Source organism: Buceros rhinoceros, unplaced genomic scaffold (genome assembly GCF_000710305.1).
Source record: "Buceros rhinoceros silvestris isolate BGI_N320 unplaced genomic scaffold, ASM71030v1 scaffold26728, whole genome shotgun sequence".
Classification (NCBI taxonomy): Eukaryota; Metazoa; Chordata; class Aves; order Bucerotiformes; family Bucerotidae; genus Buceros; species Buceros rhinoceros.
In genome coordinates, this window is record NW_010427883.1 from 1 (window position 1) to 17,971 (window position 17,971).

At 44.4% G+C, this 17,971-nt stretch overlaps 1 pseudogene across 1 annotated transcript; it reads left to right on the plus strand.

Annotated features, from left to right (window-relative positions):
* Positions 1 to 16,025: 16,025 nt before the first annotated feature.
* LOC104498679 lies at positions 16,026 to 16,681 on the plus strand (annotated as a pseudogene). Its single transcript, XR_727830.1, has one exon. The product of XR_727830.1 is annotated as an SET-binding protein pseudogene (transcript).
* Positions 16,682 to 17,971: the final 1,290 nt, after the last annotated feature.

Sequence of the window (17,971 nt, forward strand, 5' to 3'; positions counted from 1 at the left end):
GGGAGGGGGGGTCCCTCCGTGTTGCCTTATATGTCCATCTGTCAAACCGCAAAGGATGTGCGAGGCGAGCAAAGCGCTGAGCCTGCTAGTCCTCTGCTGTCAGGGAAAGTAATTTGATCCTTTTGGTATTGACAGGAGGATTTCAGGGGTAAAGGACTGCTGGCAAATCCAATCCCATGTTGAATATTATGGACCCAAATGGGAACAATTATTGATCCAACAGCCCCTGCAGCCAGGACTAACTTGGTGCGGGCTACAGTAATGGTATAATCGCCCGGCTAACATTAGGCAGCGATAGCATGAACCTGAGGAAACAAGTGTCTAGGAGCTTTTATCGCAGACAGGAGAAAAAAATGCCTATCAGGGAAAACGTGCAAGTGGCTGCTTCTCGCACACCTTTCTGTGCTTCCTTAGCCTTCCCTGAGGTTACTCCCCTCGTCAGAAGCCTCGTCATCTCAAAGGAGAAACTTTTTTCATCTCCATTTGGGTTTTAGCCGAAAGGAGAAAAAACCCTCCAAACAATATAGTTGTATTTTAATCTCTGCTCTTAGCTTGGAAGGGTTATATAAAAGCAAGGAGAAAAAAAAAAAAAGGCAGAAACTCAGTGAATGGAGACTTCTCTTCCATCCCTTATTGGCTTTGGCTTTTTTTTTTTTTTTTTTTTTTTTTTTTTTTTTTTTTTAACTTCTCAAAGTTTTAATTGAAACCAGAAATCTATTGAGAAGTAACTGAGCCAAGAAAACCTCTGTTTTCTCTGCAGCTAGGGATGGGGAATAAATAATTTTTTGCTGATGTTATTTCAAGTTGTTTGAGCTCTTTGGTTCCTGCCAAAAAGCCCAGCATAGATTATTAACACATTATCATTTTAGAAGGATGCACTCTCTGAAATGTAATAAAATGGTGTTTTAGGTTTGTGCAGAGCCATAAGCTATGCTAGTTGTTGGCAAACAAAAGAAACAGTGGCCATGATTTATTATTAATAATAATCACAACTGAGCTATTTATCTTGACTTGATATTTACCGGGTTTGTCTACTGAGGTTGTGCAGTATCATTTCCAATAATATTCTTTGATTAAGTCGGGAACTGTTCTTTTTTTAACAACTGCTATTGCCACGTGCTTAATTAACTCAGGGAGTTAAACGCTTGAAAAGGCCCAACCATCATTTTTTGGCTTCAGAAGCTGCTTAATCTCCTCTTCTGGTCTGTTTTGACCCATCTTTTGAGCTCTTTCCCCAGCACTCACATCTCTTAGGTGTAAGTGCCAGCTTACCAACAGGACTCTTGTTTTCCATTACAAGATTTGGCTAATCCCAGTTTCAGTGACTTTTTTTTTGCCCTCTCAGTAGGGCTCAATTGCTCACACATAATCTTTCCCTTCTGTTTTCTTTCCCCTTTGGACAACACCCTCCAGGACTGAAAAACTCTTGTGCTCCAAGACTTGCAATTACACAGCAATTTTGACTCTTGACCCAACCAGTAGCAAGAAAAGCTATTGTCTAATGAACCACATAAAACCAGTTCTGGGATCCAACAGATTGCTGTGATGGAAATGAAAGCTCTCCCAGTGAATTGATGACTGATTTGTTTAGCCATATGCCTAGGCAGTTTGTCTTGCTCTCCATTAACTACCCATCTCTAGAGTATCTGTGATCTGTGGGTCTGCGATGATGTTGAAAGGCAGCATTAATAATGGCCAAAATGTGCTCCATGATGCATGGCCTACAGTAAGGCCAAGTGAATAGAATTTAAGGTGTGTTCAGAAAAAGGGTGTCATTTTTACCTACCGTAACATGTAGGCACACAGGGTTTTGAGCGTGTAAGTGTCGCAGTCAAGCATGCATCTGATATGAGACAAGGGCAGTAAATCAGTGCGTGAACAAAATAGGTGGTCAGAGTAAATCCACAGCAAGAACTATCTGGGAAGTCCAGGACCTCTTAGAACAGCAGGTTCTAAGGTTTAGAGCTAGTCCAAAGCTAGCAAGAAAAGCAAGAGTGTGTGGGAGAGCTTAGGCAGAGAAGGTTCCCTGTGTTTTGCTGCAGGGCTTGTGCTTTCTCCTGGGACTGGTTTTGCTGCTATCAGAAGTTCTGCTCTTGTTACTTTCTCTCTTTCCAACTTGGTAAGGAAAAAAGAGTTTCCATTCCCATTGTTATTGTTGAGGAAATAAAATGACTCATCCATTTAGGAAATTGTCATCTTGATTAAAGATGGTCTTTAAAACCCCTCAACTCCAGGTTTTAGCCTGGGGGGACTGTCAGATCTGAAAACCATTTCCAAACTTTTGAGGCTGAGACTGCTTTGCCTTCTGACGGGCATGAAATCAGGTTTCAAACATGCATTGTTAGTACAGTTGCTTCTGAGGTGTGCTCAAACCCTTAGAGACAATTGCTCCTTGTCCTAATGTGAAGGTTTCACTTGATGTGGCTTCAGAAGTTCATTGCGTCTTCAGACCTGCTTAGGTATCTGCTGGATGCTGGGAATAAGTGCAGATCCCCAACAAGCACCTGCATTCTGCTTTTATTTTTTAAATGGTCATAGAGAGACCAAAGCGAGAAGGGGGAAAGAAAGCAAAACAATTTCTTAAATTGCGTAAAAGAAGTCAGAGAATAGTGTAGCTTGTCTTTCAGAGCTGATGAAATGTGCGAAGGAAGTAGGGGGTGGTAATTTCTGTTTATCAGCTCTAGAGGGGGAGCAGAGTTAGGGGCTATTTTGCCCTTTTGGAGTTGGGATTTGCAGCGCAGATTGTCCAAACACAAAGATGAACTTTTACTGTAAGCTGTGGGGTGGCTGGATATGAAAAGCAATCTTCTGACATTATTTCATTTAGGCTTTTGTTGTCTTTTGTGAAATTGAAATTTTCAAAGGGTTCTCAGGTTAGTCACCTTCTCTCTAATAGGCTAATTTGAAACTCTGGACCTCAAACACGCTGTTGTTTGGAAAGATTTGATCCAGGCTTGATTACGATCTTTACAGCTCTAGTTTACTTCCCAGATTAGCTGGAGATCTTTGCAAGGTCTCAGGCCTCTGTATCTCTACAATACTTGTCCGGCTGCTTGTTCACTGAACATGTATGCCATTGTCAGTGTGTGATGATGTTGTGGCTGGCAACCAAGCATCATGCAGCTGCTCTCTCCCTCTGTGAAGGAGAAAATACAACAAAAGTCTTAAGGGTCAAGACAAAGGAAAGGGAAAGCTCACTCACCAGTTATGGTCATGGACAAAAGATGAACTTAGCTTGGGGAAACAAAATAATTTTAATTTAAACAACAAAACCAATACCGGTTCACCAATTCAATCAGAGCACGACAGTAAGAGAAACAACAGGATCTTAAATACATCTTCCCCCATTCCTCTCTTCTTTCCCAAGCCCAGCTTTGCTGCCTCCTCCACACAACATGGCACAAGGGAGGGGCAGAGGATGAGGGTCACGGTCAGTCGCAGTAACTCTGTGTTGCTTCTACTGCTCCTTCGTCCTCAAGGGAAACACTTCTCACAGACCTGCCATGTGGCAATGTGGCATCCCTTCAACGGGAGACAGTCTTTCATGAACTTCTCTAGATGGAGTGGGAGCCTCCTGTAGGCAGCTGTTCTCTCAGTGACAAACTGCCCCAGTGCGAGTCTCCCTCAGAGGCACGTTTCTTTTCAGGATCAATTCCCTTCTCCATCGTGGCTCCTCCATAAGCTGCATAGGAATCTTTTCTCCACAGATGACATCTGAGAGCTGCAGGGGCTCAGCCTGCCATCTTGCCATGGGCTGAAGGGAAATTGTTGCTCTAGAGTGTCTTCCCGACCCCCTCCTCGCTAACCTTGTTGCTTCCTTGTGTCCTACTCACCTCCAAAACAAAAGAGAGCTCCCAAACCAAAAAGGGACCCTTGCTCAACAGGTTTCCTCTCTTAAATATGTTTATCACAGAGGCACTGATTGACTCAGCCTTGGCCAGAGATGAGGTTGACTTGGAGCTGGTATGGGGAGCTTTTCTTGAAGTTTATTACAGGGCCATGCCAGTAGCCCCCTCCCCCACTACCAAAACCTCTCCAGCCACAAGCCTGACACAGACAATGACCCTGTTGAATTCCCTCCAAAACAAAAGAGAGCTCCCAAACCAAAAAGGGACCCTTGCTCAACAGGTTTCCTCTCTTAAATATGTTTATCACAGAGGCACTGATTGACTCAGCCTTGGCCAGAGATGAGGTTGACTTGGAGCTGGTATGGGGAGCTTTTCTTGAAGTTTATTACAGGGCCATGCCAGTAGCCCCCTCCCCCACTACCAAAACCTCTCCAGCCACAAGCCTGACACAGACAATGACCCTGTTGACTTCGTCTCTGAAGGGGAAAGCGATGGAGCAGAAGCACAGGTGACAAAACAGGAAGGTAGACAGATAAGTAGTCTGGGAGTATGGTCAGTGTTGTGCTCACAGATCACCAGGTCAGGTTTACTCTTGCTAATGAGTGGGGACAGTGGTGGGGGTTGTGTATCCAGCACAGGGGTCTTGCAGGGTAAAAAGGAGTTGTGCAGATGATAAGGATGAGCCTGAATCATCTTCCCTATGCAGGACTGGTGAGTCTGATGCATTTTTTTGAAACAACCTCAATGTGTGGAAAAGCCATGCAGAAGAAGACCAATTTCCACGCAAACAAGAGGGCAGAAAGTAGTGGCAAGGCTCTGACCTGCCATGATGACTACCAGAGCACAACACAGCTTAAGACTTTGCTCTACAAAGCATGATGTATTGGGATACAAATGCCTGGCAGAGTGGGGTGCTGGGGTTGTGGTTAAATGCTGTTGTGGGGTGACTTACTGAACTTCTCACTGCCTCTGGAGGAGTGAATTCCTGTTTCTCTAAGGGTTGTTGTGCAGTCATGAGCAGTTAAGGACTCTACGACTGTGGCAACAATGAGAGCAAAGTTTCCTCTCCTGCAGTACGGTATCTGCTGTAATAGTTCTTGGGAAAGCTGTTCAGAAGAATGTGTGCTAGGCAAGCATGGGGTAACCCAGGACTCACTTAAATACCTCAAAATTAGAGATGGGTTAAAGATCGGAAGCCTGAGGTTTTGTGTTACTTTGAAATTTTTGTCAGCCTTAACCTTTAAAACTGAAAGATATATATGCACACAATGAATCATTCTGTTTCTGTCCTGGTATTTTAGCAGATGGAGAAGTTGGTTTTAAGATGGAAGGGAGAAAATGATGATACTCAAACCAGAGGTCAAGCTGCAAGGCGTTACAGGCATGTCTTTCCTCCATATGAATCCACATATCCTGAATATCCCACTGATGTAATTTCTAAGACTTGGACACAGGCCTAACTTCCCTGTGTGTTTCCAGACCCAGCATATTCTGGAGTGATGCCGTGATCCATGCCTACCTCTTCCTGAGTCTTGATAAACTTTTGGCTTTGGAGAATGAAATGGGGTTTCCCCTGAAACTCCTCTGAAATCCTACTAGTTTGCTAGACAAGAAAATCCTTCCATAATTTTTGTCTTTCTATTTCTTCTTTTTTTTTCTTTCTTTTTTCCCTTCTTTTTCCTTTTTCACTCTCAAGCCTTCTTATGGAGCTCTATAGTGGGGATTCCATAGAATTCTGCACAGGAGAATAATTCTCTGCTGAATTCTTTAGTTCTTTTTCAGAAGGGATCAAAGACATGAAGCTTAACTGGGGGAGTTTAGTTAAAGTGTTCGAATGGTATTGAATACATGTAAAGTATTACAGCAGGCATCTGGGCAAAGTGTTACTATACACACCATTGTTCCTAAGGTTGCAAAACAGTTAAAAATAATAACTCATATATTCACATCCTTGCAACTTCCATAAACCTTCACCTAATGGGCTGAAAATTGTCATGCTTTCTCTTTGCTTGATGACAATTTTCTTCCTGAAAGGTTGAGTAAATTCTCTCCAGCTGTCAGTTGTTCCTCTTTTTTATTTTTTTTTCCAGTTTATTCAGAAAAAGTGAGAGTGGGAGAAGAAGAGGAAACACTTTTCCCTTTTAGATTATTCTAACCATATGCTTTTAGGGCTGCAGTATAACTCGCTGGACTTAGAGCTGATAATGAGTATGATAATGGGCTTGTTGAAGGCTTCTGTCTTCTTTTGGTGTGTGAGCGGGACAAAAAAAAATGGAAGTCATGGTTTCTGATGCCAAGACAAATTAAAAGTGTCATTGTAGGCATTCTAAAATTGACAAAGATCTTTTGGCTTAAAGAGAGAGCCACTGTTCCTACAAATTCTACTGGCTAAGAGTCATAATTGGCATTTACTATAGGAGTAGGTTGCATGAGATCCCATTTCTGTGTCATAGGAGGTGGTCTCAGAGTCATAGAATCACAGAATGATGGGAGTTGGAAGGGACCTCTGGGGATCATCTAGTCCAACCCCCTGCTAGAGCAGTTTCACCTGAATCAGGTTGCCTGGATCACATGCAGGCAGGTTTGGAATACCATGAGATGAGGAGAATCCTCTACTTCTGTTGGCAGCCTGTTCCAGGGCTTCATCACCCTCACAGCAAAGAAATTTCTCCTCATCTTCAGGTGGAACTTCCCATGTTCCAGTTTGTTCCCATTGCCCCTTGTCCTGTTGCTGCGCACCACTGAGAGGAGTCTAGTCCTGTCCTTTTGACACCCATGCTTTAGATATTAATAAACATTGATAAGATCCCCTCTCAGACTTCTTCAGGTTAAGCGGACCCAGGTCTTTCAGCCTTTCTTTGTAAGAGAGATAATCCAGTTCCCTAATAATCTTTGCACCTTCTGCTGCATTGTCTCTAGTAGCTCCTTGTTTCTCTTGAACTGGAGAGTCCAGAACTGGGCACAGTACTCCAGATGTGACCTCACTATGGCAGAGTTGAGGGAGAGAAGAACCGCTGTCAACCTGCTGGCCACGCTCTTCTTAATGCACCCCAGACTATTCTTAATGCACACCAGCTCCTGCTTCTCCATCCTTCAATCAGACTTGAAAACTCATTTACTCAAAAACCTGCTGTCTTTTAAGTGTGGGTTTCAGTCTGGAACATCTTCTTCAGGCTTAGCTCAATGAACAGACCTCCCAGGGCCCTTAAGGAAAACCTCTGAAAAAACAGTATGGGCAGCAATTTAAAATAACAATAAGCTGCAGCGGGGCCCTAGGTAGGAACTGAAACCCTATTCAAACCTGCATCCATCTCCAGCTGGGCAGCAGTGATATGGATGCCTCAATTCAGGGGTCTCTTGACTCATCAGAGCCCACAAACCAAACTTTGCTTGATTGGAACCTCAGTGAAAGACTCAGATTAGGAAACAGAGACTCATATGCCACCAATGAAGAGAGGGGGCAACCGTGATTGACTTAGCCTTTGATCCCCCCAAATTTTGACCCCATCTCAACCTTTAACATCCTCCAGAAGTCAGTGGCATTACAAGAGAATAACAATCCGAAGTCCCAGTTCTGCTTGAATAGGAGTTTGAGTCATGACTCTGGTGCTCCTGACCGTATTTGCTGCCTCAGAGGGAGTCCAACGTGTGCAATGCCGTACAAAGAGCACAATGAAGTAGTTCAGCTGCAGAGGTCTTTTGGGTGTGCAGGTACTCGGCAGGCTCTTATCTCCTGTCTGACTCAGCTTCTCCCAGCACTTCTGTAACCGCTTCCTCTTCAGCCTCATTAGAGGTGAAGCTATTGGCTTTCCTTTGCCCATAGCAGCTGCCGGCTGTCTTGCCTTTATTCCTGGCCTTAGGTCTTCACACCGACTTGATCCTGACTAATGTTTATGCCTCTTGACGATGCTGTCCCAGCACCGCGGGCTGCTCTTTGCACTGTGCGCATCCAGCTACATCCGCTTTTGTCCTGCGCTGCTTTTGCCTCCTGCTTTTTCTTCTGCAATCCATGAGGCTTTAACGACATTTCTTATTTTGCTGACCCAGACACTCCCTCTTCCCTCAAAGCCAAAAGATTGATACAGTCTGCAAGGCAAAGCAGTCTCAGTGCTTTCCTCTAAATACTCCAAATTATTTCTCTTCTTCTTGCCTGTCCTTTATTTGCCCTCTTTTCCCACAGTCCCCCCTTGATGCTGGGGATGCATTATACAACACCAAGCAACACTCCACTGCTTACTCAGCATGGAAAGACACAGTGCAAGCATGCATGGACAAAATCCAGCCTTTCATATTCTTAGTCTCGTCTGAAGTACACAGAATTGAGTAATATGTGATGTGTTGTTTGTACAGCCTCTAGGCTGGGCACAGGATATAATCTGGACCGAAGCCTTTGTGGTCCTCCTTGTGCCATCACTTATGTCTCTGAGGAATGGATGCTGAGCCAAGACTTGGTGCATTCCCTATCAGATGTGTTGTTTTATTTTATTTATTTCTTTGTTTTTCCTGAAGGGAGGGAAAGCTGGTGTATTTGGCATTTGTGCAAGTGAAAGTGAAATGATGGAGGAGGGGAAAAAAAGGAGGAAGGAGAAGTCCCGTGATGGCACCAGTAAATAAAAACAAACCTCTTGTTAATGATTTGTAAAGAAGAATAGTTTTCCACACGTTTTAGGGTGCAGAGGGAAATGTTTGATCAGAGGGAGAAGAAGAGATTATTGCCCTACCATGACGGTGTTAGAAGGAGGCTAGTGTGTCTGATGGCAGCTTTCCAAAAGCAGAGTCAATCTAGGAAAGTTTGGTAACACAGATGAAGGAATTGTGCAGGGTTTTGCTTTCTGTGGCTGATCTCTGTGCCAACAACCTTTCCCTAAGTACCCATAAAAGTTTCCATTTGTAGCCTGGAACTGTTGCCACTACCTCCACGATAGTGCGCTTGGCAAGAATTGGCTAGAACGGAGTAAGCATTTGAAATCCTGTTCTTGTACACAGTGATACTTTTCCCCAATGAGTTTTTCAGCTGCTTTTAATGGAGTAAGTTTCATCCTTCTGGTGGCACACACTGCTGTACCCACCAGAGTGCTCCTGGTATTCTCTCGGATCATCTCAGGAGTCACCTTTGGTTATTCACCACACCAAGAGTGATGACGCTTGGTGTGGGAGCTCATCAACCTGGTGTTGACATGACACAGGCAAATCTTGTGGCTTGGATTTTTGTGTTGTAATGAGCTGGAGCGCAGCTGATATCTCATTCTGCTTTCTAGCTTCCTGGAACCTTCACAAGAGTGATGGGTAAAAAGGATATGCCAGCTATTGATGTCATTAGGATCAAACACTATTCCTTGATTCAGAGGTGTAAATCCAGTGAGCTGAGGCCAGCTTTAGAACAGTCCTGCACCGGCGTTTGTCTCAGAGGACACAAGTGGGAGGAGGCTGGCACTTTAGAGACCAGAAGTCAGCATTAGGAGGTGTTTACAGGTCTGGTGACCATACTGCCTTCCGTGACACCCAGCTTTAGGTTGTGAGTGACTAGATTTGTAAAACCTTGGCACAGTTCTCAGGCAGGAGCTTGTAAAAGTCTTTGGGCAACATGATGGGCATCTCTCCTCCTGCTGCAGATGGGCGCTTTACTATGCTGGCTGTTGTCACCGCTGCACCTTGGGCAGTATTTCTTTTATGGGCCTTGCAATTTATGGCCATGTCATTTGTTTAGTCATTCAGCTGGCCCTCCCTTCAGTACTGCGCGATAGTTGCTTACAGAGAAAGGTGGCTATCTGATCTAATTATAGAGTCTCAAACCCAATCAAGGAGTCAAATATGATTCCATAATCTACTCTTCATGTCTCTATGTTGAGAAATCAGATGCACATCTGTAATGTGCACACTTCCACAATTCTGGATACTCTTGAGCTCTCATTAGCTTCTGTTTTATCTTGAGCGGGATGATTGCAGCTTCATCCAGCTGTGCGAGATCTTCAGGTTATCTTCTCTTTTCCCCTCAAGTGTGGCTTTTCCTGGCTTCCTTTTCTGGGCTTGGCCACGCCAGGGCAGAGCCATCAGTCAGCATTACTCAGTCACGCTGGCGGAGGTGCAGAGGGCTGGTAGCACTTAGACTCAGGGCAATCCCGTGGAAATTAATGAAGATTACATTCTGCTGTTTTGGTAACTACCATTAATCCCTGCTCCTTGTTTTCATGTGGATAGACCACACCTGGGAGAGTTTGGATCCCTTCCCTTCAGAGGAAGCCCTTGTATAACCCATGCAAAATCAGAGACAGAGGCAGAAGGACTGGAACAAAAGCAATGTTGGAGGCAAGAGGAACACATGGAGAGGAACCAGCTTTGTTTTGTGAAAGCTCCTGAGCACCTAAGCCACCCTATAAATGACTGATGTGTCATAGTTCAGTTATTTTTATAAGTAATCTATGGATTACGGGCATTCACATATGGTCATTTCACTAGCAATTTTTCTCACCAGTTGAGGATCTCATGCTCTATCTGTTGCACTCCCACATCTGTTTTATACATGCCTATAACTGGGTATTTCTTATAACTGGGAATTTTTCCAGCATGTTTAAAAATGTCATGCAGTAGAGAGACTTGTTTGCCCAGCTCTGGAGACAGAGGTCACAAAAAATAGATCAGAGTAGCACAGAGTGTCTGGTGTTGGAAGGACTTCCATAAATTGTCTAGTCTACCACGCTGCTCAGCACAAGGTCACTTAGGGCAGGATGCTCAGGGCTCTGTCTGGCCAGAAATGGGACATCACCAGGCCGTCTCTGATTCTTTATCAAGAGATGATGTTCATTAGTTTTACTTGAAGGGGAAGTGCTTCTGCCCTGTTTCAGGGTGAAAGGTGGGTGAAAGGGAGAGGGTGTTTCCTATGGGATCCATATTGCGGATGGAAAATAGCTGTCACAGTCCTTTTTCCAGCTCTCTTCCAAAGCTAGGTTGCTCTTTCAGGGTGTCATGGCCATGGGAAATAACTAAGGCTGTGGTCTAAAGATGCAATAAATCTAGCTTCAGGGCTCTGAGTGGCAGATTAAATACGCTACTGGTGCGTGATACTGATCTGGTATAAACTCATTCTCCTGGTTCAAGTTTGTTAAAAAAAAAAAAACAAAAAACAGTGGCTTAATTCTATCCCAGCAGACTTCGTATTGCATCATACTATGTCACTTGTCTGCACAATGCTAGCTTTATGACTCTCTTCTGGAACTGCCCCTAAGGTGGCATAAAGGAAGGCTTAACCTTCATCTTGTGTGCTCTGGTCCATCTGATAGAAGTGTGATCAGATTCCTCTTCCTGATCTGCACCAAAATTCTGCTGATGGTCATCTGGCAGCGCATGCTCCTTGGCCACAACCGCGCTTGAAATTCCTAGGTTTTTTTCAAAGCAATAATGAAGAAATAGGTTGCAGCTTTTTATTATTATTATTATTTTGTATTCCTACTGTGGGTTAACTGAGTTCAGCGCAGCTTGCTGCATGCCAGGCTGTTGGGTTTTTATGTCCCATGATGAATTCTGAAATTTCACTGACACTTCTCATAAAAACAGGTTTCTGACCAAAAACTTCCCCTGGGTGTAATGTGGGTTGTCCATTGGACTCAGCCCCAGAGGCAGCTGTATTTCAGTGGTGGCATACATAATCAAGGAAGCAACCCGGGAGTCTTTGGAGTGAAAGGGGATATCTCATCATTAAATATTTCTGTACAGTCTCCAGTGCTTTGTGGTGAATGGTTTTTAAAAGATGAAGTGTAAAGAGGCTTCAAGATTTCTGATATTTTGCAGAGATTAGGGACTTAACTGTATGTCACAGGAGAGAATGTGAGATTCAAAGACAACATGATAGATGCGGGGTTTGAGAAGATATGGGCTCCGCTTCACATTCACTGTGACACTCTGACTCATGCCTCAGTTTCCCCTCTCTTGAACACATTAAATAGAATTTCTTCTTTTTTTTTTTCTTTTTTCATCCTAAGGTGTCTTGGACTTCATGGATAAAACAAAACCAGTCTCATTAGCTACAGTCATGGCTGGAATTAGTGTTCTATGAGACCTGGGCAGCATCTCTTAATATTGCTCTGAGCTCTCTGCTGGTGCTCCCAGTGCTTGAGCAAATCAGAGCAGCAGCACAGACCCTGGGCAGCTGAACCTGGTTTGATTGTGTTTGTCTAATTATCATTCGCTTGTTACTAATGTGGTGGCTCATGTGCTTGGAGCAAAAGCCATGCCAAGTGTTATTCCCACTTGCATTTCATGGAGAACCCCAAATAGGTGGATTTCTCCTCCCTGCTGTGGGCTCTAACCTCTGTTTTTGTCCTCACCAAATTTTCAGTTTAATCATTTTATAGCCCTGGCATCTGAATACATGCAAGCAGGAGTAGTTGCCTGAGGCAGGAAAAGGGGGGATGTTCAGAACCCTTAATGGAAGCCATCTAGTATGACTCAAAGGGAGATCTTGTACTTCAGGCCTGTGCCTCCAGAACTGTGTTTGAGGTTCCCAGAGGAGCTGATAAGGAACATGTAATCACCCGTAGCAAGGCAGGCATTTGATTATTTCTCATTACTCATCAGAAGAGTGAATCTCTCCCTAACTAAGAGCTAATGCCAGCTTTTGTGAAATTTGCTGTTGTTCATCTGTGAATTATCCTCCTCAGATTTAACTGGACTGCAGGAATCCTGCTAATGGCAAATACTTTCCTCCGGGAGCTCAGTTCAGACGGTAAAACACCTCTGTTGAGCGGGACTAGATGCTGGTGAGCGGGACTTGATGCTGGTGAGCCTTGGAGGTCTGGAGGGCATTTTGGGCAAGCACTTAAAAGTCTAGGCAGCCCCCATCTCTCGAGTGTTTAAAATACAGCTAGAGGTTTCCTGTAAAACCCACTTTTTCTCTGGATTTCCAGATGTGTACATTGCCAGCTAAGGCAGAAGAGCTGCTGAAGGAAAGTGCTCATCACCATCCCTTCTACTCACAGGCAGTCTGGAGAGGGGAGATGGGGAGGTTTCCTAAAGAGGTTACAAATTCAGAAGCCTGAAGTGAAGTTTCCTAATTAGTCAAAGTACAGGTAGACTGCCCAAACAAGAAAGACGAGTATAATGTCCCTGCACCCAAGTTATTTAACAACTAACTCTGGAGGAGAGTAAGGATATACCTAAAACAATGACCCAGTTAATTCCGCGTGGCGTTTGAGTGCAGAGTTATTTGTTGCTACCTGCGGGTCTGGTGATATCATCATCTGCAGACTCTCAGCAGAACAGGAGGCCAATATATTTTAAGTGGGATTTGAAGGTGGATTTGGCATGAGCTCAGCTGACATCGGTGTAATGCAATGACTTTATTCATCTGTTACTTGTTTCTACTGACCTGGAGGCACATGGCTAAGCAGAGACGAGTGTTTGGGCATCATGACCCAGAGCTTGGGTCCAAGACCCACAGCCAGACTTTGGAGCAGAAACCTGGCTTCTTAGTCACTTTCCATAAAACATCACCCAATGACTCAAAACCTGGAAGACCCTTTCCAACTCGTAGCCACGTGTTTTATTTCAGATCACATTCAACGCAGTGTCCCAAGCGGGTTGGTTCATTATGCCAGTGGCTGTGGTCCCTTCCCTGTACCCTTGATAGGGACTCATCGTGCTGCCCTGCCTGCTGCTGCTCCTGACAACAGCAGATGCTGTCTGCCAGAAGCCTTCTCTTTTTTGCCAGCATGGAGAGAGGTTAAAAGCCTGTGGGCGGAGGCCAGCACAGAGTGCCCATTGTACATGCGTGCATACCAGAGCAGTAACTCCCTGGAATGCTGCACAGCAGAGCTTTTACCACCTTGTGTTTGTGTTGCAGCCCAGGAGTGTGTGTACATTTTGTCCCTCTCCAAGGAGATTAACAATGCGAAATGGCAGATAAATAGGACGTCTTTTTTTTTTTTTTTTTTTGATTGGACTGGTTGGAAGAGGAAGGTAACCCTCGCTCCCATCACCGCCATAAGCACAAAGGAGAGGCAAGGTGCAAGGTTGATGTTTAGGTGGAGCAGCTCCTTGCAACTGGGTACTAATGTACTAATTATGTTAGCAATGTACTAATTATGTTAGTAATTAGCGGCTACCACATGGTAAACACTTGCATTCAAAACTATGTAAGAGCATTAACTAATCCACTCTACAATGGGTTTGAATGAGGTAAGCATGATCCTGGTTTCACAGTTGGTGAGGTGGAGAGAGTTGCTGACCACAGGGTGAGTCAAGGCAGGAGGGCAGGACACCTTGAGTCTGTTAGTTCTTCAAAATCACCTTAAATGAGACTTGCTGTGGGAAATGGTGCTCCTCCCTAAGGCCAGAAGATATGCAACTTAAGCATAAGTGGTTTTATGGTGTACATCCATCTACCACAAGCTACAGAAACCACCTCTAAGACCAGACAGCAGTTGAGGCTCTGTGATAGGTCTTCCTACCCCCCTCACACACACCCCTCCTTGGGCTGTCAGCTTGTGCCATTTTTGGGAACTTTATTTGAATTTATGCCTGCTGGGACCTTGGTGGAAGTCACCCAACGATTTCATGCAGCTCTAGGATGCTTAGGACTTTTCATTAGTAGCCGTATGTACCAGGGCTAGACAAGTGACCCATGGCTGTGATCCAATAAGTACTTCTTATTACTTCTTTTTAATTTTAAGCTTATGAAAGGTATTTTTAAAAAACAGAAAGAAGCCAGTGGTACAAGGACATGTTTTTTTTTTTCTTGGTGAGCTGTGCTTTGAAGTAGTCTACACTGATAACGCTGTTGTGATTTGATGATACGTAGCAAGATGATTTCTGTTTCTCCTTTGCGGTTTATTGCTGCTAAGAATGGCCTGGGAAATTCCTGGCTGTACTCAGATCTTGCTTGCAGTTGGTCAAGGGGTGGGGTTTGGCAGTGCAGCAGAGCTAATCTAGCAGGGAGCTACTACTGAAAAGAGTAGGTCTACACCCCCAGCACCTACTCCTGGCAGCACCTTCTTGTTTCCTTCTCTGTGTGCCAGAAGTGTTACTTCTCTGACCTACCAGACTGCTGTTTCTGCTAAAGTAGCAGAAAATACCTTTGTTTCTCTCTGAGGTGATCTTCTCCTAATTTTGTAGCCTAAAATGGTTTATTGCAATGAGCAGTGGAAGGTGGCTACATAGGATATGAAAGTGCCTCAACATCTTCAAAAACACCCTATGTGTATTTTTTTTTAACCAAATGTTTGGGATTTGGCTTAGCTTTCTATGATACATCTTTTGCCTCAGTTGAACATTTACTGCTTCTCCCACTAGCTTTGGCCAATACTTTGTGAGGGGCTCAATAAAAGTGCTTCCTTTTCAAAGAGTTCAATCTGGGATGCTTTAAAGAAAGCCTGCATTTGAAAGGATGAGACTTCAGTGAGCCCAGGTCTCTGCCATAGAGCAGTGGTACCCAAGGACATGAAGAACTCCAGAAAATGTCAACTTTAGTTTTCCACCATCATCCTTAGTACCTGGGTTCCTGATATGCCCTGCAAGAGACCAGGATGGAACCTCCTGCATTTCCAGCATCTCAGGGAGCATCTGGGGCTGCAGGCAGCATGTGCCTGGCCCAGCGTGTGATAAATAGTTCACCCAAAACAGAGTTCACCCCAGAATAAATGGCAGCCAAGGTCCTCTCTCTTGCTTGGGAAGTGGGGAAATAGGGAGTTTGAAGATTTTCTGCCTCATTCACAGGGCAACACTATCTTTTCTTTGCTCTGATCACTGGGATGTTGTTTAACCTGAGGCAAGAGAGTGTCTGCCTCTGTTTCTTTTCTCTCTAAAAATCTGTGTGACAGTTAGCATTTTGAAGTAACAAGGAGGTTCATGGGTGTGGAGAGCTGGTTTCTCTCTCATTTATTTTGCAAGTCCAGAGCTGAAGGTGTTTGCATCTGTACACCGGTTTTTGGATTTTTTGTTTGTTTTCTTTTTATATATTTATACATTTTAATCAAATTAGCAAACACATGACTATTGTTCCTTTGCAATACCAGATCCAGCCCTCAGAAATGCCGGCTAGCATTGCTTCCCATTTTGCTTCAAGGAAGGCTCTTGAGATGCTGTAGGAGAAAGCCAAGCCTGTCCTTTTTCAGTCATCTTCAATACATGTGTGTGTGTGTGTATGTTAACTTTGTTTTTTTCTTCTCCTTTGTTTTGACAGTGGCAGATTTGGTCTCTTCTAAACTCCTTGCAGCCTCTGGGCGATTGGGACATTGAATCCAGCAGACAGCTACCATTCATTCCCTGGGATCGTACCTGCCCTTGCTCTCCTCATCCCCTCCTGCACTCTCCTTCCCTCTCTTAAAACTCCAGGGCGTTGTGGTATTGCTATGGAGCCCAGGGAGATTTTGGCCAGCTCCCGGCAGAGGGGGGGTGAGGCAGACTTTCTGCCAGCCGCTGTCACCTCCGTAAAGCCTCCACCTGCCTCCAGCTGCGCAGGGGAGACGATGCTGCCTGCAACAGCCTCAGGGAAAGGGATCCCGGTGAGCGGTGAGAGGCTGGAGCCCGAGGAAGAGGATGAGCTGGGTTCTGGGAGAGATGTGGATTCCACTTCCAATGCAGACAGCGAGAAATGGGTGGCAGGAGATGGCTTGGAGGAGCAGGAGTTTTCCATCAAAGAGGCTAACTTCACAGAGGGGAGTTTAAAACTAAAGATCCAGACCACCAAGAGAGCTAAGAAGCCCCCAAAGAACTTGGAGAACTATATTTGCCCTCCTGAGATCAAAATCACCATCAAGCAGTCTGGGGAGCAGAAGCTTTCCAGAGCTGGGAAAAATAGCAAAGCAGCTAAAGAGGAGGACAGATCACACTCCAAAAAGAAGGTGAGTCCTATTCTTCCCTGTATTTCCCCTCTACTGAAAGCAGAGAAAAAGGGTAGGATTAAACTTGCTCAAACAGTCTGTGTCTGAGGTATAAACATTTGCAAAGTTTGCAAAGCCCAGCACAGCCAAGGAGGAGGTAGTACAGAGCAGGTATCATCCCACACTGCCGTGACTGCTGCAGGGATGATCTCGAACTATCCTTCAGATGAACCAGTTCTGAAAGGATCAAAAGTGCAGCTGCGCCCCTTCTCTTTTTGTGTGTAATTGAGAATTAAGATTAATCATTACATGAGTGATAATGAAGGAGCCCATTTCTAAACTGCTTTGTGTCTGAGTGCTAATGATCAAGCCTTTTGGCAGCTAAAGCTTTCGACTACGTTTTTAAAATACAGGTATGTGCATGGTGAACAATTGAATCCATTCCTTTATACCAGGCAAAGGGCTCCATTATTCTTGATTACAGCATTGTACTAGCAACACTATAGTTATGCTTCAGAAAATACTTCCGTTATAAGTCTCATTTTCTTCCAGATGCATATCATTTTCTCGAAACATCCTTCTGGAGAGGAATTTTTGGTACTTGAAGTTTGGGTAACAATTGAGCTTTTTATTTTCATTTTTTTCATTTAGTCAAGGTAAGGAAGTGGGTGGGGAAGAGAAAGAAAATCCTTTCTTTTTATGATCTGTTTTCAGGAGCACGCTTTTGTTTTGCTGTTGGCTTGATTTTTCAGTAGTGCCATCTGAGTTTTTAAAACAAAATAAGTTCCAGTATTTTAAGTAGCACTGATGGGGGGAGGGACACCTGGTGACTGTTCATCTTATTTTGGGTGTAGAGGTGTTTTCTGTCCCAGGCATTAGACAAAGGAGCTGTCGTCACGTCAAGGCTTTATCAACACACATACTTCACTACTGCCTCCTTAGGAACATGAGGGCATTGTGAGGAGTTCAGACAGGAACCCAGAGTTGATGAAAGACTCATGAGTATCTCCAAACCCTGAACAAATTCATCTGAGATGTAGGTGTCCACTGATTAGAGCTCAGGCCATGACTCGGCCTTCCTGCTCATGCAGCTTATATCCCTCGCTATTCAGAAGGTCTCCACGTCTCCCATATCTTGTACATTTGATGGATGCTCAGAGGGCTCCATGAAGCCTTGAGAAGGCTAATTGCCAACAGCTCTCTCTGGAGACAGTCTCCTCAGCAGACTGACTTAGTCTTAGTCTTAGACTGAAATTCTGACAACTCTAAATCACTTTTTGAAGCGTCAACATTTCCCATTGACTAAAGGCA